Raw genomic sequence first — 17,062 nt, 5'->3', positions numbered from 1 at the left:
GGTTCTCAGCCGAGTTCTACAAAACTTTTAAAGAAGAAGCTCATTCCAATACTTCTCAAGTATTCCATAAAATAGAAGAGGAGGGAACCCTCCCAAACTCATTCTATGAAGCCAATATAACCCTGATACCTAAACCAGACAGAGACACATTGAGGAAAGAAAATTTCAGACCAATATCCTTAATGAACATCGACGCAAAAAATTCTACACAAAATTTTAGCAAAATCGCATACAAAACATATTAAAAGATAGTGCACCATGATCAAGTGGGTTTCATCCCAGGGATGAAAGGTTGGTTCAAAATCAGGAAATCAATAAATGTAATTCACCATATCAATAGACTTAAAGTCAAGAATCACATGATTATTTCGAATAGATGCAGAAAAAGTCATTGATACAAATACAGCAACCCCTTCATGCTCAAAACACTAGAAAAAATAGGGATAGTGGGAACATTCCTTAACATTGTAAAGGCCATCCTATGCTAAGCCCATGGCTAATAGTCATTCTAAATGGTGAAAAACTGAAAGCATTCCCTCTAAAAACTGGAACAAGGCAGGGATGCCCTCTTTCACCACTTCTATTCAATATTGTCCTTGAAACTCTAGCCAGAGCAATTAGACAGACCAAAGAAATTAAAGGGATCTGAATAGGAAAAGAAGAATCTCAAACTATACCCTATTTGCTGATGATATGATTGTATACTTAGAGCAACCAGGAAATTCCACCAGAAAACTTTTAGATCTCATAAGTGAATTCAGTAAAGTAGCGGGAATATAAGATCAATGCACATAAATCTAAGGCATTTTCTATACATAAGCGATGATCTTCAGAAAGAGAAATTAGGAAAAACTACCCCATTCACAATAGCTATCGAAAAAAATAAAATACTTGGGAATCAATCTCACCAAAGAGGTGAAAGACCTCTACAATGAGAAATACAGAACACTAAAGAAAGAAATTAAAGAAAACCTCAGAAGATGGAACAGATCTCCCATGTTCTTGGATAGGAAGAAATTAATATTGTCAAATGGCCATACTACCAAAAGTGCTATACAGATTCAATGCAATTCCAATTAAAATCCCAATGATGTACCTTACAGAAATAGAGCAAGAAATTATGAAATTCATCTGGAAGAATAAAAAACCCAGAATAGATAAAGCAATCCTTGGCAGAAAGAGTGAAGCAGGGGGTATCGCAATTACCAGATCTTCAACTCTCCTACAAAGCAATAGTAACAAAAAGGCATGGTATTGGTACCAAAATAGAAAGGTGGATCAATGGTACAGATAGAGGACACTGGACACAAACCCAAATAAATACAATTTTCTCATACTAGACAAAGGGGCCAAAAATATGCAATGGAGAAAAGATAGCTCTTCAACAAATGGTGCTGGGAGAATTGGAAATCATATGCAACAGAATGAAACTAAACCCATATCTCTCACCATGCACAAAACTAAACTCAAAATGGATTAAGGATCTCGGAATCAGACCAGAGACCTGCATCTTATAGAAGAAAAAGTAGGTCCAGAGCTTCAACATGTCGGCTTAGGACCAGACTTCCTCAACAGGACTCCCATAGCACAAGAAATAAAAGCAAGAATCAATAACTGGATAGATTCAAACTAAAAAGCTTTCTCTCAGCAAAGGAAAACTATCAGCAATGCAAAGAAAGAGGCCTACAGAGTGGGAGAAAATCTTTGCCAATCATACTTCAGATAGAGCACTAATCTCCAGAATCTATAAAGAATCCAAAAAACTCTACACCAAGAATGCAACTAATCCAATCGACAAATGGGCTAAGGAAATGAATAGACACTTCACAGAAGAAGATCTACAAGCAATCAACAAACATTATGGAAAAATGTTCAACATCTCTAGTAATAAGAGAAATGTCAAATCAAAACCACCCTAAGATTCCATCTCACCCCAATTAGAATGGCGATTATCAAGAATACAAGCAACAACAGGTTTTGGCGAGGATGTGGGGAGAAAGGGACACTCATACATTGCTGGTGGGGCTGCAAATTAGTGCAGCCACTCTGGAAAGCAGTGTGTAGACTCCTTAGAAAACTTGGAATGGAACCACCATTTGACCCAGCTATCCCACTCCTTGGCCTATACCCAAAGGGACAAATCAGCTATACAGAGATACAGCCACATCAATGTTCATTGCTGCTCAATTCACCATAGCCAGATTGTGGAACCAACCTAGATGCCCTTCAGTTGATGAATGGATAAAGAAACTGTGGCATATTTATACAATGGAATATTACTCCGCAATGAAGAATGATAAAATTATGGCATTTATAGGCAAATGGTCGAAATTGGAGAATATCATGCTAAGTGAGAAGTCAATCTCAAAAAAACTAAAGGACGAATGATCTCGCTGATAAGCGGATGCGGACATATAATGGGGGGTGGGACGGGCTAGCATTAGGTTTAGGGTAGGTTTAGAGCTGTGGTATATATATACAATGGAATATTACTCAGCCATAAAGAATGATAAAATTATGGCCATTGCAGGCAAATGGATGAAACTGGAGAATATTATGCTAAGTGAGATAAGCCAATCTCAAAAAACCAAAGAAATGATATCGCTAATAAGTGGATGAGGACACATAATGGGGAGTGGGAAGAGTTAGTGTTAGGGGTTAGAGTTAGGTTTAGGGAGGGGGCAATAATGGAGGAAGGAAGGACTGTATAGAGGAAAAGAGGGGTGGGAGGGTGTGGGGGGAAGGGAAAAAAATAACAGAATGAATCAAACATTACCCTATGTAAATTTATGATTACACAAATGGTATGCCTTTACGCCATGTACAAATGAGAGAAACAACATGTATCCCATTTGTGTACAATAAAAAAAAAAAAGAATACAAGGAACAACAGGTGTTGGCAAGGATGTGGGGAGAAAGGTACACTCATACATTGCTGGTGGGGCTGCAAACTAGTGTAGCCACTCTGGAAAGCAGTGTGGAGACTCCTTAGAAAACTTGGAATGGAACCACCATTTGACCCAGCTATCCCACTCCTTGGCCTATACCAAAGGATCTTAAAATCAGCATATTACAGAGATACAGCCACATCAATGTTCATAGCTGCTCAGTTCACAATAGCCAAATTGTGGAACCTAACCTAGATGTCCTTCAATTGATGAATGGATAAGAAACTGTGGTATATATATACAATGGAATATTACTCAGCCATAAAGAATGATAAAATTATGGCATTTGCAGGCAAATGGATGAAAACTGGAGAATATCATGCTAAGTGAGATAAGCCAATCTCAAAAAACCAAAGGACAAATGATAACGCTAATAAGTGGATGATGACACAATAATGGGGGCGTTAGTGTAGTGTTAGAGTTAGGGTTAGGGAGGGGGGTAAGAATGGAGGAAGGAAGGACTGTATAGAGGGAAAAGAGTGATGGGAGGGGTGGGTGGGAAGGGAAAGAATAACAGAATGAATCAAACAACATTACCCTATGTAAATTTATGATTACACAAATGGTATGCCTGTACGCCATGTACAAACAGAGAAACAACATGCATCCCATTTGTTTATAATAAAAAAATATATAAAAATAAAATAATAAAAAAAAGAAATTGAAAATTGAAAATTGAAAAATAAAGAATGCCTAATTTTTCTATCACTACATTCTTCTAAATAATAACACATTGAGTAGGTGTATTTTAGCTTTGAATGAAACCTGACTTTGCTTTATGTCTAGCTCTGTAATTTTTTTTAAAAAATTTTAATTTTTTATTTATTTTAAATTTTTACAGACTGCATTTTGATTAGTTGTTCACAAATGTGGTACATCTTTTTGTTTCTATGGTTGTACACAATGTAGATTCCCATTTGTGTAATCATAAATTTTATTTGTTCTAATTAGTTATATAAAACTGTAGCATGCATTTATACATTTTGATAGATCATATATAAATGGAGTATAATCTCACATTTTTCTGATTATACATATTGTAGAATCACATCAGTCATGCAGTCATACATGCACATGAGGCAATACTGTCTGTTTCACTCTACTATCTATCCTTCCCCTATACTCCTTCCCCCCCCTTCACTCCTCTCTACCTAATATAAAGTCTATCTCATGTAGTAATAACTTTTACCTTACTCCATTTTATTATCTATAATGTGGCATCAATTCATAGTATCGTGGTTCGAGAGGGGTGGTGAGATATTTTAAACTCAGCAAGGAAGTTGTCTTCACTATAATAAGGAAAAGAATCTCTAACATTTATAGGCTGAAAAAATAGAGTTAACTTTTATATCAAGGATATCTAAATAGAGACAGAAACAGAAACAGAGAGCAGGGCTTCATTCAGCCCTCCTGAGTTCACCCAGGACTGGTTCTCCTTGAGTTCCCCCAGTGATAGTAACAAATTCAGTGTCATATTTGGACATGATGTCAGAGGCAGAAAACTGAGAGTCCTTCCCCTTCATGTGCTGACATTTTATATTTCCACACATGAACTAGACTACATTTCTATGGTGGAGTGGATAGTGGCCCTCCAAATAAGCCCAAATCTGATCCCACTCACTCTTGCTTATTTAATATGATAAGTGGGTGAATAACACCACTATGATGAAGGGTGAAAGTAATTTTCAGAACAGGAAATTTTCCTGTTATGTTAGTGGACCCTAAATGTAAAAACGTTTCCTTATAAGATAGGCAAAGAGAGAAGACACAGAGACAAGTGGGAGGCACTGTAACCCTAGAGATGCACAGATTGCGAGTGTATGATTATTTCCTCTGCAATACTGAGATTTTCATTGGATTATGTGGTTTTGTTTTATTATATAGTCTAGGTATTTCCACTTGTTTTTATATGTTTATAGAGATATATTCAAAAATATATATCCATAGCGGTACATGTCTTCTTTTTGACTTCATTTCATTTGTGACTATAATATAACTATTGAAGGGAGGCAGAACCTAATACAGAAGGAAGCATGTCCATATGTGGGTGGTCTTGTGATGGATGTGAGCAGAAAGATGGGAGGGACATGGCGACATACTCATGGTATCTCAAAATGAGAGATCGGCCAACACCAAGTTAGGAAACGTAAGGAATTGAGTGTCTCACACCTCCATTGACTATCCCAATGACTATCTTACATTACAATTATTTCACTCTCAACAAGTGATTTCCCTGATAAGAAATTGGATTCAGTATTTGAATTCCCTCAATCTTTATACCTTAGGATGTGTCCATGCATACTTTTTCATTCTGTCTTTGAAATCCTTTCTTTTGTTTTTCAAACCTCAGCAATAGTCTAGACACTTGTCTTGGGACAGTGTGTCTTTATCATCCTAAAATTCAGCTCAGTATGCAAAAACACATGTTTAAGTTTTTTCTTAAGGTTTTTCAGATTCCTGCATATTATATTCTTTCTCTCCTGTGATTTGGAAAGAAATTGTGTGCAACATATCATAAGAATAATGATTCATTCTAATGGGATAATTGAAAGTAATGTGCTAAATAGATGGAGTTGGAGAATATCATGCTAAGTGAAATAAGCTAAACCAAAAGACTAAAAGCAGAATGTTTTCTCTGATATGTGAATGCTATCTCACAATAAGGAGTGTGGGCTAGGGAAAATAGAGTTACTTTAGATAAGGTGGAGGGGAGTGAAGGGGATAGAAAGGGATAGTAGAGTGAAATAGATCTTTTTACCTCATGTACATATATGACTGCATGACCAATGTGATCCTACAATATGTACCATCAGAAAAATGAGAAATTATACTCCTCTTATGTATGATCTATCAAAATGCACAATGTATTGTACTGTCACACATAACAAAGTAGAACAAATAAAAATAAATAAAAATTAAATAGAATTAGAAAGTAATGGCTCATGAAAACAGAAGTCATAACACTACAATTTTGAGGACGCTGCTCTAGGCCGATTTTGATGCTTCTCCATGTTCTATACTAACAATGTGTTCAGAGAGCCGGAGACCTTGAAAGCTGAGGCACATTTTTGATGCTGTGTTTCAGGAAGATATCAGGATGTCGGTGATGGATTCTTACTGACCTTCGGTGTGGATAATCCATTAGTATCATAGGTCACCTCACATGATGGAAAAGAGTGAACTCCAAAGTATGATATCATGATGTCAAATTTCAGGAATTTCTTTTTAAAAAAACAAAGATAATGAAAGTATATGATTTGCTGATAAACGGATGGAACTAGGTAATGTCATACTGAGTAATAAAAATCAGATTCTGAAAATCAAGGTTCTCATGTTTTCTCTTATATGTAGATGTTAGGGAAAAAAGGGGGGAAAAAAGGATTTCATAAAAATTTAAGAGTGCCCAATAGAGTAGAAGAAGGAATGGAGAGGGATGGAGGAGAGGATGGCTTGGGAAGGCACTGGCAAAGAAATCTAATAGTTTTGATCTTTCCATGTATCTATGTACACAATGAACCCCATTTTCACATAGAATTTTAAGGCACGAATGAAAATAACAACAAGAATAGGAGTGATATCCCTAGGTAGAGCAAATGGATCAGGGAGAATGAGGAGGGAGGGAGAGGGAACAAGACTGATCCAATCCTGTTACATGCACCTACTAATCCCATTAGATGTAACAGAAAGAAAAAGTTTTAAAAAAGAAAAGCATACAATAAACTCATTCTCTTCTTGCTTACAGCAGACCTCCTTAAGAAAGTCTCTAAAATGACTGCCTCCAGATCTTCTCCACCCATGTTTTTGTGAGGTCCAGCCAATGAGGCTGTAGCAACATTTGTAATCTGCAGGTTTATGGTTGCCCCTTACCAGTCACTGGTCAGGTCTCCACCCCTGTTCACTCCATGGACTTCTGCTGCTCAACAAGGTAGACACTGTCACAGATACATGTACCAGTGAATGATGAATGTGGTTAAATTCTTGTAGGATTTTCTGAAACTATGATGGACTCCAAGCCCATAGATCTGGGTCTAGACTCTGTTTAACTTTCAAGTTCATCCGTATTTCTCAGATAAAGAAGCTCTACATCTTTCTTTATCAATACATCTTCTCCTGGGCATTTAGTCCTCATCACCAGAAAAGAGAAACTCCTTTCTTCTTTATGGGGATAATTCCAGAGATCCTTGGCTCCTACCCATTCAACATGCTTTCTCTGAGTTCTTTGATAGTATCTGAAAAACATTAACTTATTTTTTTTCATTAAACCGTTATCTTTGTGGTCCATTCGAAGATTGGCCATTTATTAGCTCAGTGATATCTGCACAATTTATCTTGATTAACATGCTTTAAAATTTAGCAAGTTTAAAAAGGTGAAGAAGGATGCCACCTTCCCCAAAATCTTAAATAATAACCTTGAAAATTACAAATGCATACAGAATGGGTGAACATGGGGTAAAATGTTTTGAGAACACATGAAGGTATTGAAGACTTAAAGTAAAAGTTTTTAAAACAAACACTTCTCTGGAGCACCACCTCTGCTCAGAAAGTGATGGTTAAATTCCGACCACATATGCTGAGCTCATGGACATCAGAACTGTCCTGCTTTTTGGTGATTTGGTACTAAGTTATCACCTCTCTCTATTAAACCTGAATAAACATAATTTCAACACACAGTCTCTTTTTATGAAGAAAACTATGGAAACAGTTGTGACAAAATTGTAGGATATATTTTCATATTCTGAACAAGGTGTCATGGTCCTGTCTTTTTTTGACCTTCAGCAGTGATCAAGAAAATAAATTGAACTGCTCTGTGCTAAGTATAAAGAACAAAAATTAAATTTTCGTCAATATCCACTGTAGTTAAGACTATGCATATTTGTTTTTTATAATAGTTAGCTCAGATTTTTCTGTTTTATTGGTTCTTTTTTATTTTTACTGTTTTTTTTATTTTTTGTGGTTTGTGATAACAACTGGGAAAGCAAGGCTTATAGACATGAAGCAATAAGAGAATAAAATAAAATAAAGCAAAATCAAGTGCCAAAATTTCTATATAGACGCTAAATATTGTAAGAGGTCAGCCTTTGAAATCTTTTATTATTTTGTTGTTGTTTGCACAGAATGCATTTTGATTCATTGTACACAAATGGGGTACAATTTTCCAGTTCTATGATTGTGCATGTGTAATTCATACCATTTGTGTAATCCTACATGTACATAGGGTAAAGATGTCTGTCTCATTCCACCATCTTTCATACCCCGCCCCTCCTCCCTCTCATTTCCCTCTATGTAAAATAAAGTTACTCCATTCTTATCTCATGCCCACTGCCAAACACTTTAGTGGTTCTTTTTGGTTAAACAGATCATGGGACTCATTTTGGCAAAATTAGGAAGATGTGGGATATAATTTGCTCCAATCCAGTCTCCAGCATTTCCCTAATCCCTCCCCTTGTTCTCTTACCCTGTTTCCTTCCCTTGACTCAACCTATCTCTCTGCTACTTACTTTCAGTTTTTAATTTTTTTTATTGTAAACAAATGGGATACATGTTGTTTCTCTGTCTGTACATGGCGTAAAGGCATACCATTTGTGTAATCATAAATTTACATAGGGTAATGTTGTTTGATTCATTCTGTTTTTTTTTCCCTTCCCTCCCACCCCTCTTTTCCCTCTATACAGTCCTTCCTTCCTCCATTCTTGACCCCCTCCCTAACCCTAACTCTAACCCTAACACTAACCCCTCCCACCCCCCATTATGTGTCCTCATCCACTTATTAGCATTAACATTCGTCCTTTGGTTTTTTGAGATTGGCTTATCTCACTTAGCATGATATTCTCCAGTTTCATCCATTTGCCTGCAAATGCCATAATTTTACCATCCTTTATGGCAGAGTAATATTCCATTCTATATATATACCACAGTTTCTTTATCCATTCATCAATTGAAGGACATCTAGGTTGGTTCCACAATCTGGCTATTGTGAACTGAGCAGCTATGAACATTGATGTGGCTGTATCTCTGTAATATGCTGATTTTAAGTCCTTTGGGTATAGGCCAAGGAGTGGGATAGCTGGGTCAAATGGTGGTTCCATTCCAAGTTTTCTAAGGAGTCTCCACACTGCTTTTCAGAGTGGCTGTACTAGTTTGCAGCCCCACCAGCAATGTATGAGTGTCCCTTTCTCCCCACATCCTCGCCAACACCTGTTGTTGCTTGTATTCTTGATAATCGCCATTCTAATTGGGGTGAGATGGAATCTTAGGGTGGTTTTGATTTGCATTTCTCTTATTACTAGAGATGTTCAACATTATTACATATGCTTGTTGATTGCTTGTACATTTTCTTCTGTGAAGTGTCTATTCATTTCCTTAGCCCATTTGTCTATTGGATTATTTGCATTCTTGGTGTAGAGTTTTTTGAGTTCATATAGATTCTGGAGATTAGTGCTCTATCTGAAGTATGATTGGCAAAGATTTTCTCCCAATCTGTAGGCTCTTTCTTCGCATTGCTGATAGTTTCCTTTGCTGAGAGAAAGCTTTTTAGTTAGAATCTATCCCAGTTATTAATTCTTGCTTTTATTTCTTGTGCTATGGGAGTCCTGTTGAGGAAGTCTGCCAGTTTTTAAATTTTTTTTAGTTAGTTTTTTGTGGATTACATGACGATGAGATTCACTGCAGTATATTTGTGGATGTAGGTGGGAAAGTCAGGTTAGATTCATTTCACCGTGTAGTTAACATTTAAAAGGACACTATTTACACCCACATATACGGGACATATTCTCATACCTCAAACAGGAATGAGGATTCAAGATGACTTAAGTGAATAAAAGTGTTTTAGTGTTGAACTTGAAGGGGCACTGGGATTTATTATCGAGGTAGAAGCATGACATGTGCAAGGTCTGGAAAGTGGAGAGGAGAAAGAATAGTGGGGAGAGCTGAAGGGCAGACAACTGGCCTCTGGGGTCAGGAAATCAGCTATCTTGAACTCCCTGCCTCCACAGTCTTTGTCTTTAAGGACTTGCTCTCCTGGCATGAGAGTGACTGTGAAAAAGCTGCTCTAATGAGGACCTTTGGATATTGAGACCCCAGGGAAACAGCATCAGGTTTCAGCCTCTGACCTCACTCCACAGCCCTGCCCTGCTCAGGAAGCAACACCTGAGCCTCCTCCCAGACATGACCTCCCTGACCAGGATCCCCTTTATCTCTAAAGTCTGTCTGCACTTCCTGAAGGACATTTTCCATCTTCAGTATTCAGGTAAGATGTGAATTATCATTCCTCTTGAAGTCAGAAGGGAAACACAAAGCCCCCATGTTAACTCTTTAGAAATGAGGGAGGATGTGTTTTGAGAAATTCATCTTGGGGAGGCAGAGAGAAAGCATGCGCCTAAGATGATGAGAAACAAGCCTTGTGCCCTGCATGTCCACTGAATGTCACCCCCTGACACATTCTTTTATGCACTCACCTGAAGTCATACTGCGCAGTGTGATATGTCCCCTTTCCTTCAGAGCAGAAATCTTCACTTTCTCAAATGTAATGACGGTTAAAAAGCACTTTAATATTTCTTCACATTCTTATGTTGGTGTTGGGTGTATTAGTTGGAAGAATGCCATAACCAAATACCACAAACTGGTACTTAGCAACAGAATTGATTATCTCAGAGTTCTAGATTTTAATGTCCAGAGATCATTGTGGCTACAGAAGTGGTGTTCAAACATATTCCCATATTGTACTGCTGATGCGGACCTATGTATTTTCTCCACTTCATTTGCAACAGGTTTATCAACATCTTGGAAGCTAGAAATGAGATAGCTGTTTCAGAATTCCTTCCCCTGGGACTCACAAATGACCGAGCACTGCAGCCCCTCATCTTCAGCCTCTTCCTGTCTTTGTACCTGGTCACCATTCTGGGGAATCTGATCATCATCCTGGCCATCAGCTCTGATTCCCACCTCCACACACCCAAACTGTCCTTCACTGACATCTGTTTAAGCACAAGCACGAACCCAAAGAAGTTGGTGAACATCCTAACACAGAGACAGAGCATCACCTACACAATCTGCCTCACGCAGCCTGTCTTGTTTTTTGGTGGCTTGGAAAATTGTCTACTTGCAGTGATGGCCTATGACTGCTATATGGACATCTGCCATCCACTCAGGTACATAGTCACCAGGAATCCCTCCCTGTGTGGACTGCTGACACTGTTTTCATTGTAGGTTAGCATTGTAGATGGCCTGCTGCACAGTCTGATGGTGTTTGCATCTGTCCTTCTGCACAAACCTGGAGATCCCCCACTTCTTCTGTGAACTTGCTCGGATTATCAAGCTGTCCTGTTATGATACCCTCATTGACAACATCTTGATATATGTTGCAGTTTGCATATTTGCTGATTTTCCTCTCTCTGGGATCATTTTCTCTTATGTTCACATTGAGTCCTCTGTCTTGAGAATGCCCTCATCAGAAGGAAAGCATAAAGCCTTTTCCACCAGTGGATCTCACCTGTCTGTAGTCTCCTTCTTGTTGGGACAGGATTTGGAGGGTACATTAGCTCTTCAGTGACTGACTCCCTCAGAAATTCTGCTGTGGCTTCAGTTATGTACTCTGTGGTCCCTCAAATGCTGCACCCCCTTATCTACAGCCTGAGGAACAAGGACCTGAAGGAGACCTTGAGAAAAATCCATGGAAGAACAGTTTCTCATCGGTGACTGGGGGATTTTGTGTATGTGAAGTGTTCTTGCTTATCTGGAATTCCTGACTCTTTTGTCTCTACATTCTTCTAAAATGTTGAGATCACCCAAGGACCAGTTTATGTTGGTTTAAACCTTACTTTTTATTTGATCTAGCTCTGTGATATTTGACTTAGGTTTTCCATTATCCAACACAATTTCTTTGTTCAGATTTCACAGAAGTGGAGCCCAAAATAAGGGTTCTAGTTGTAGTAAATTTCTTTGTATTGCACCCTCAGAAGGTGGCACATTAGTTAAGGAGAACAGGAAAAAAATACACAGAAGAACAAGTGTGGTTATATCAGCAGAAAAGCCAACTTTCAAGCACCTGTCCAGGGTCATCATTGTTGTCTTCCACTGGTGATACTACTGTGAGACAGGGGGTTAAAATTCATAACCCAGGATGCAATTCCTTTGATCTGTTACTAGTAATTCATATCTGTTTGAGGCAAAATAGCATCAACATATGCATTGCATTTTCTGTGCAACTGGCAGAATTAAATGATATCAGTGTTTTGAGATGACTGTGATGTAGTTGAACCTCTTAAATGAAGATGAATTCTGTGCTAATAAGAAAAGAATCCTATGCTTATGATAACTCTAACAATAGAGTGACCTTCCATTCTTAGATCTTCAAAGTATGGGAATGTACTGGGACAGAGTGTAGAGCTTCATTCAATTCCTCACAAAGAGGCCTCATCCTAACACCATTCTCATTCCCGTCCACAGATCATAATGGCATGTGCAATGTCATATCTGGACATAATGCCAGAGGTGACAATCCGAGACCCTGCTACAGGTGGCTTAACTAGTAAGTCGTGGATCATGGACCAGCCATATTGTACCTCTGAAGTGGGCTGAATATTGGTCCTTGAAATATCACCAGATCCCATCCTGCTAACTTGCAATTCAATTATGGGATAAATGGTGGCTGTTACTTGTTTGGAAGAAGGGAATTTGCAGAGAAGGAGCATTTACCTGATTCAGTGGACGGACTGTGAATGTAATCCTGTCTTTCCTCATAACAGAAGCAGAGGAGACACAGCAAATGGGGTCACTGTGACCGGAGGTGGAGTTGGGCAGGTGGAGTCCCCACTTGATGCCATTGTTTGATCACCTGTGCCCCATAGACCGGTCATTTGCCTAGATGCTGATGATTTTTTTTAATCAATTCTTCAGATATCCCTCTTAATAAATATACGTACTAGTATTGAAGTTCAGGTTTAATTAGTGAAAATGATGACTTCTTGTGAGTGTGATTTCGCTTCAGAAGCAGTCATGCTCTTGGGTATAGCAGTTGTCTCTCTGCTTTCAGTGCTCTGTAGTTACATGTTATATATGATGACATTAAAATATGGGACATTTCTGGCATTGGTGAAATTCTGGTAGCTATTATTTTTTCTCTTACAATAAAGGTATTTAACAGTCACCTCTATGTCCTCTGAAGAAGTTAAAAGACAATTTTGTCTTTGGGGTAAAATTATTGGCTATAAAAGAGGAGCTTTTCACCTTTGGTTAGTTCCAAAAAGTTTTAAGTGGTTAAACCTGTTTACCCTACTATTATATATTTCTGGTGTTCCATAACTTCCCTGAAGAGGTCCTTTACCCTGATAATCTACTAGGTACAATATAGCATTCAATCAATTTACGTTTTTCTTATTATGAGATTGAGAGCTATTCTATAGATATTTATTTTCCTTTCTTGTGAGATACATGATATTTCCATTCTTCTGCTTATCATTTTAAATATCTTATTCAAAACAGTCCTTTATGTAATATCACACAGAATTATATATTATATATATTATTAGAAAGTATATATAGTGTACATTGCCTATTTATGAATGGCAAATGGGTTGCTTAGTTGTGTTTTAGTGTTTGTAGATATCTAACCATGCTTAGGTTTAACAGGGTTTTAATTTGTCAGTAAATCCCCTTTGTCTCTGCTCACTAGGTATTGATCTTGAAAAGCCTACTTGCTTCCAGAAAGCATTTTTGTATTGTCTTTTGCAACTGAAGCTGGAACCACCAGAAATTTATTTTTGCCTTTGATTTCAGGCAGGAACCTGAACTCATTTTTATCACTCAGCACACATTTCATTTGGTAGTAAATCACCACAATGCCAAATCAGCAACGAAGAAACTCTTCATGTATTTGCTGATGTTTTCCTGGCCTCTCTTTCCTGAATAATGTGATTGTCCTATCCCTAATCTGAAACACATCTTTATGATTGCAGAATACCTGTTGTCTAAAGCTAACTTTGATGTGGTCATAAGCCCTACAGCTTTTTAAAACATTTTTTTATTAGTTTTAATTAGCTACACATGACAGTATAATACATTTTTATGCATCCTACACAGCTTTTGATTTACAATCATCAAGGTGACTTTCACCAGTTCAGCTGCTTTTATTATAGTTTACAAATATCTGCAAATTCAGTGATTTAGGAGGTGGTATTTTGGAGGTAATTAGGTTTATATGAGGTCTTGTGTATAGAGCTACATGATGGGATTAACATCTGTGTAAGGAAAAGATACCAGGGCTTCCTCTCTTTGCCAAGAGAAGAGAAAGTCATGTGAAAACCATAAAGATGGTGGACTCTTGCTAGTGTTCTAGCACTTCAGATTTGGACTTTGCAAAACTCAGAAGTCTGAGACTCAGACTTAGAACATCTATTGTTCAACCTACACGGCCTCTGGTGTTTTGTTATAGCAGCCCCCAGTGACTGAGAATCACATGAGTAGAGACAAAGGCAAAATGTACGTCTTGAGGCATCCTGATATGCTATTGGGTTTCTAGTGGCAATGGGCAGATTTATTTTCCTAGCAGCTACTTACTTAATCATTCATTCAGTCCACCAAGTGTTAATGACAGTGAGTGGAGCCATGCTGTATTCTAGATTCTGATTTAACAGTGCCCACATGGAAGCAAAGCATTATGCCAGGGGACATCCCTCCATGAGGAAAGATATTGGCAGTACAACTGTGATGTGTGTGGTGGACACTCAGGTGTCACCAGGATCTCCTGTCTGGAGGATAAATTATCACCTAGCTTGCAGGAGTGCTGGTGGCAGATAGCATTTGGCTGTAAGCTCTTCCTGGGACTGTATCATGAGGGGGAGATACCGTGCTCAAGTTATGACTTTTCTCAAGGTTGCAACCCAAAACTGATCAAAGCAGAGATTTAAGACCTGGTCCACTGCATGCACCTGGAGACCAGTCTGAAGGTGCATCTCTTATAAAACTCGGCTGTACATTTGTGGGTGACCCCATTCATCTACTTGTCTGCATATACACCAATATCACACTGCTTTAATTAGTATAGATTCATGATTCAGGTGGCATGAATTCTGACTTTACTCTTTCAACTTTTTCAAAATTGTTTTGGCACTTCTATGTCTTCCATGGTCCTTTTCAACAAGAAATCTCTACCAAAAAACCTGCTTGGATTTTCACTGGGATTTTACTGAATCTACATATCAATTTAGGGGTACTTGACATTTTGACATTAGTGAATCTTCCAATCTGTGCATATATGATATGTGTCCATATTTTTAGACTTTCTTTAATTTTCTCCAGCAGTTTTTATAGCTGACAGTGTACAAATCCTTCACATATTTTTCAAATACATCCTTCAGTATTTCATATTTATGAAAAAGTTTAAAACTAATCCAACATCCATACCTGTTTGAAATAAACTAAATTCGCAAACACTCCTTAGTAAAGCAGAAAGAGGAGAAAAATTCCTCACTTTATTATTAAAATTATTAAAGTAAATTGCAAATCATAGCAATAGTTATCAGTGTGCAATAATTTTTTTTTTTTTAGGTACTGGGGATCGAACTCAAGGACTTGAGCTTGTGAGGCAGGCACTCTACCAGCTGAGCTATCTCCCCAGCCCGCTTTTTTTTTTTTGTACTGATGCAATTTTTGTTTTTGTACTGGGGATTGAACCCTGGGGATCTGAACCTCTGAGCCACACCCCAGACCTGTTCTACTTGTTGTTTGGAGTCAGGGACTAACCAAGTTGCTTAGAGCCTCACTAAGTTGCTGAGGCTGGCTTTGAACTACTGATCCTCCTGCCTCAGACTCCTGAGTCCCTGGGATTACAGGCATGCACCATCATGAACCCAGCAATAATGTGTTTTTGAGGATAAAATGAGGAAAGAGTTGGGGCTTGTCAACAATGACAAAAATCTTTATTTGATTTGATTCTTAATGTTACAGGGCATGAGCCATGCTGCTGAACTGAATTAGCCTCACAATTTTTCTCACTCGATTCTAATAATCACATCAGAAATAGGAATTTTAATGACACATCTGAAATAATAGGATCACACAGAATATGTATATCAGATCAGATTGTGTATGTATATATATATAAATATATTTATATATGTATAAAATATACCATATATGTATACATTAAATTATATATCATCTCTTTATACTAATATTATATATTTATGTATAATATAAATAAATGTTATGTACCTATATATCTATTTTCCTCTCTTTACATATATTGTACACTTTATCATATTTATATCATACAATTTATATTATATGCAATTAAATTTAATATAATTATACGTAATACATTGTATATGTAATATATAGTACATATAATATATGTAACATATATGTTATGTACTAATATATAATAAATATACTATGTATCATTACCTGCATAATATCTCAATATTTTAATATATGTATTTATAATATATTTATGTTATATATTATGTCATCATATGTTATATATAATGTTTCATACACATATATTATATTATATGTCTCATATAATCTGAGCACAAAGCTCAGAATTATTTTATAATCATATATATACACAGATGTATTGCCGATCCCTTGTATACCAAATGCTGTACTCCCAAATGATGGCCAGTCTGTATACTCTCTTGCTTGTTCTATGAAATTTCCATTGTTTTCATTCTCAGGCTCACAGAGGACTGTTTTGTTGCTTGTGGAAAACTTATGACCCTTCATCTCACCAGATTCCCCATTAACTTGTGCAACTATGTTCTACATCTAACATCTCCTCCAAGAAGTAAAGTATTCCTCCACAGAAAAAGAAGTTTCCTCATGAAGACATATTGATAAGTTCAGAGGACAGCACTGTGGGCACCTGGATGCATTCTAGACACCTGCTTTATCTAGGACAGCAGTCACCAAACACATTGACCTATTAATTTCTTTCTTCAGGGCCTCCTTCATGCCCCTGCTCCTCAGGCTGTAGGTAAAGGGGTTCAGCATCATCAGAACCACAGAGTACATCACTGAGACCTCTGCAGTCTTCCTGGGTGAGTCTGTAACTGCAGAGTAATGTACACCCCAAGATCAGGTAAGCAGCAAGAGGGGAGACCCACAGGTGAAAAACG

At 37.6% G+C, this 17,062-nt stretch overlaps 1 pseudogene; it reads right to left on the bottom strand.

Moving 5' to 3' along the window:
• LOC124969037 (olfactory receptor 7G3-like) overlaps window positions 1-17,062 on the bottom strand; it is a 31,894-nt pseudogene that overhangs the window by 14,155 nt on the left and 677 nt on the right.

Source organism: Sciurus carolinensis, chromosome 17 (assembly GCF_902686445.1).
Source record: "Sciurus carolinensis chromosome 17, mSciCar1.2, whole genome shotgun sequence".
NCBI lineage: Eukaryota > Metazoa > Chordata > Mammalia > Rodentia > Sciuridae > Sciurus > Sciurus carolinensis.
Note: the sequence above shows the minus strand (reverse complement) of the source record. Positions and strands in the feature narration are given on the sequence as shown.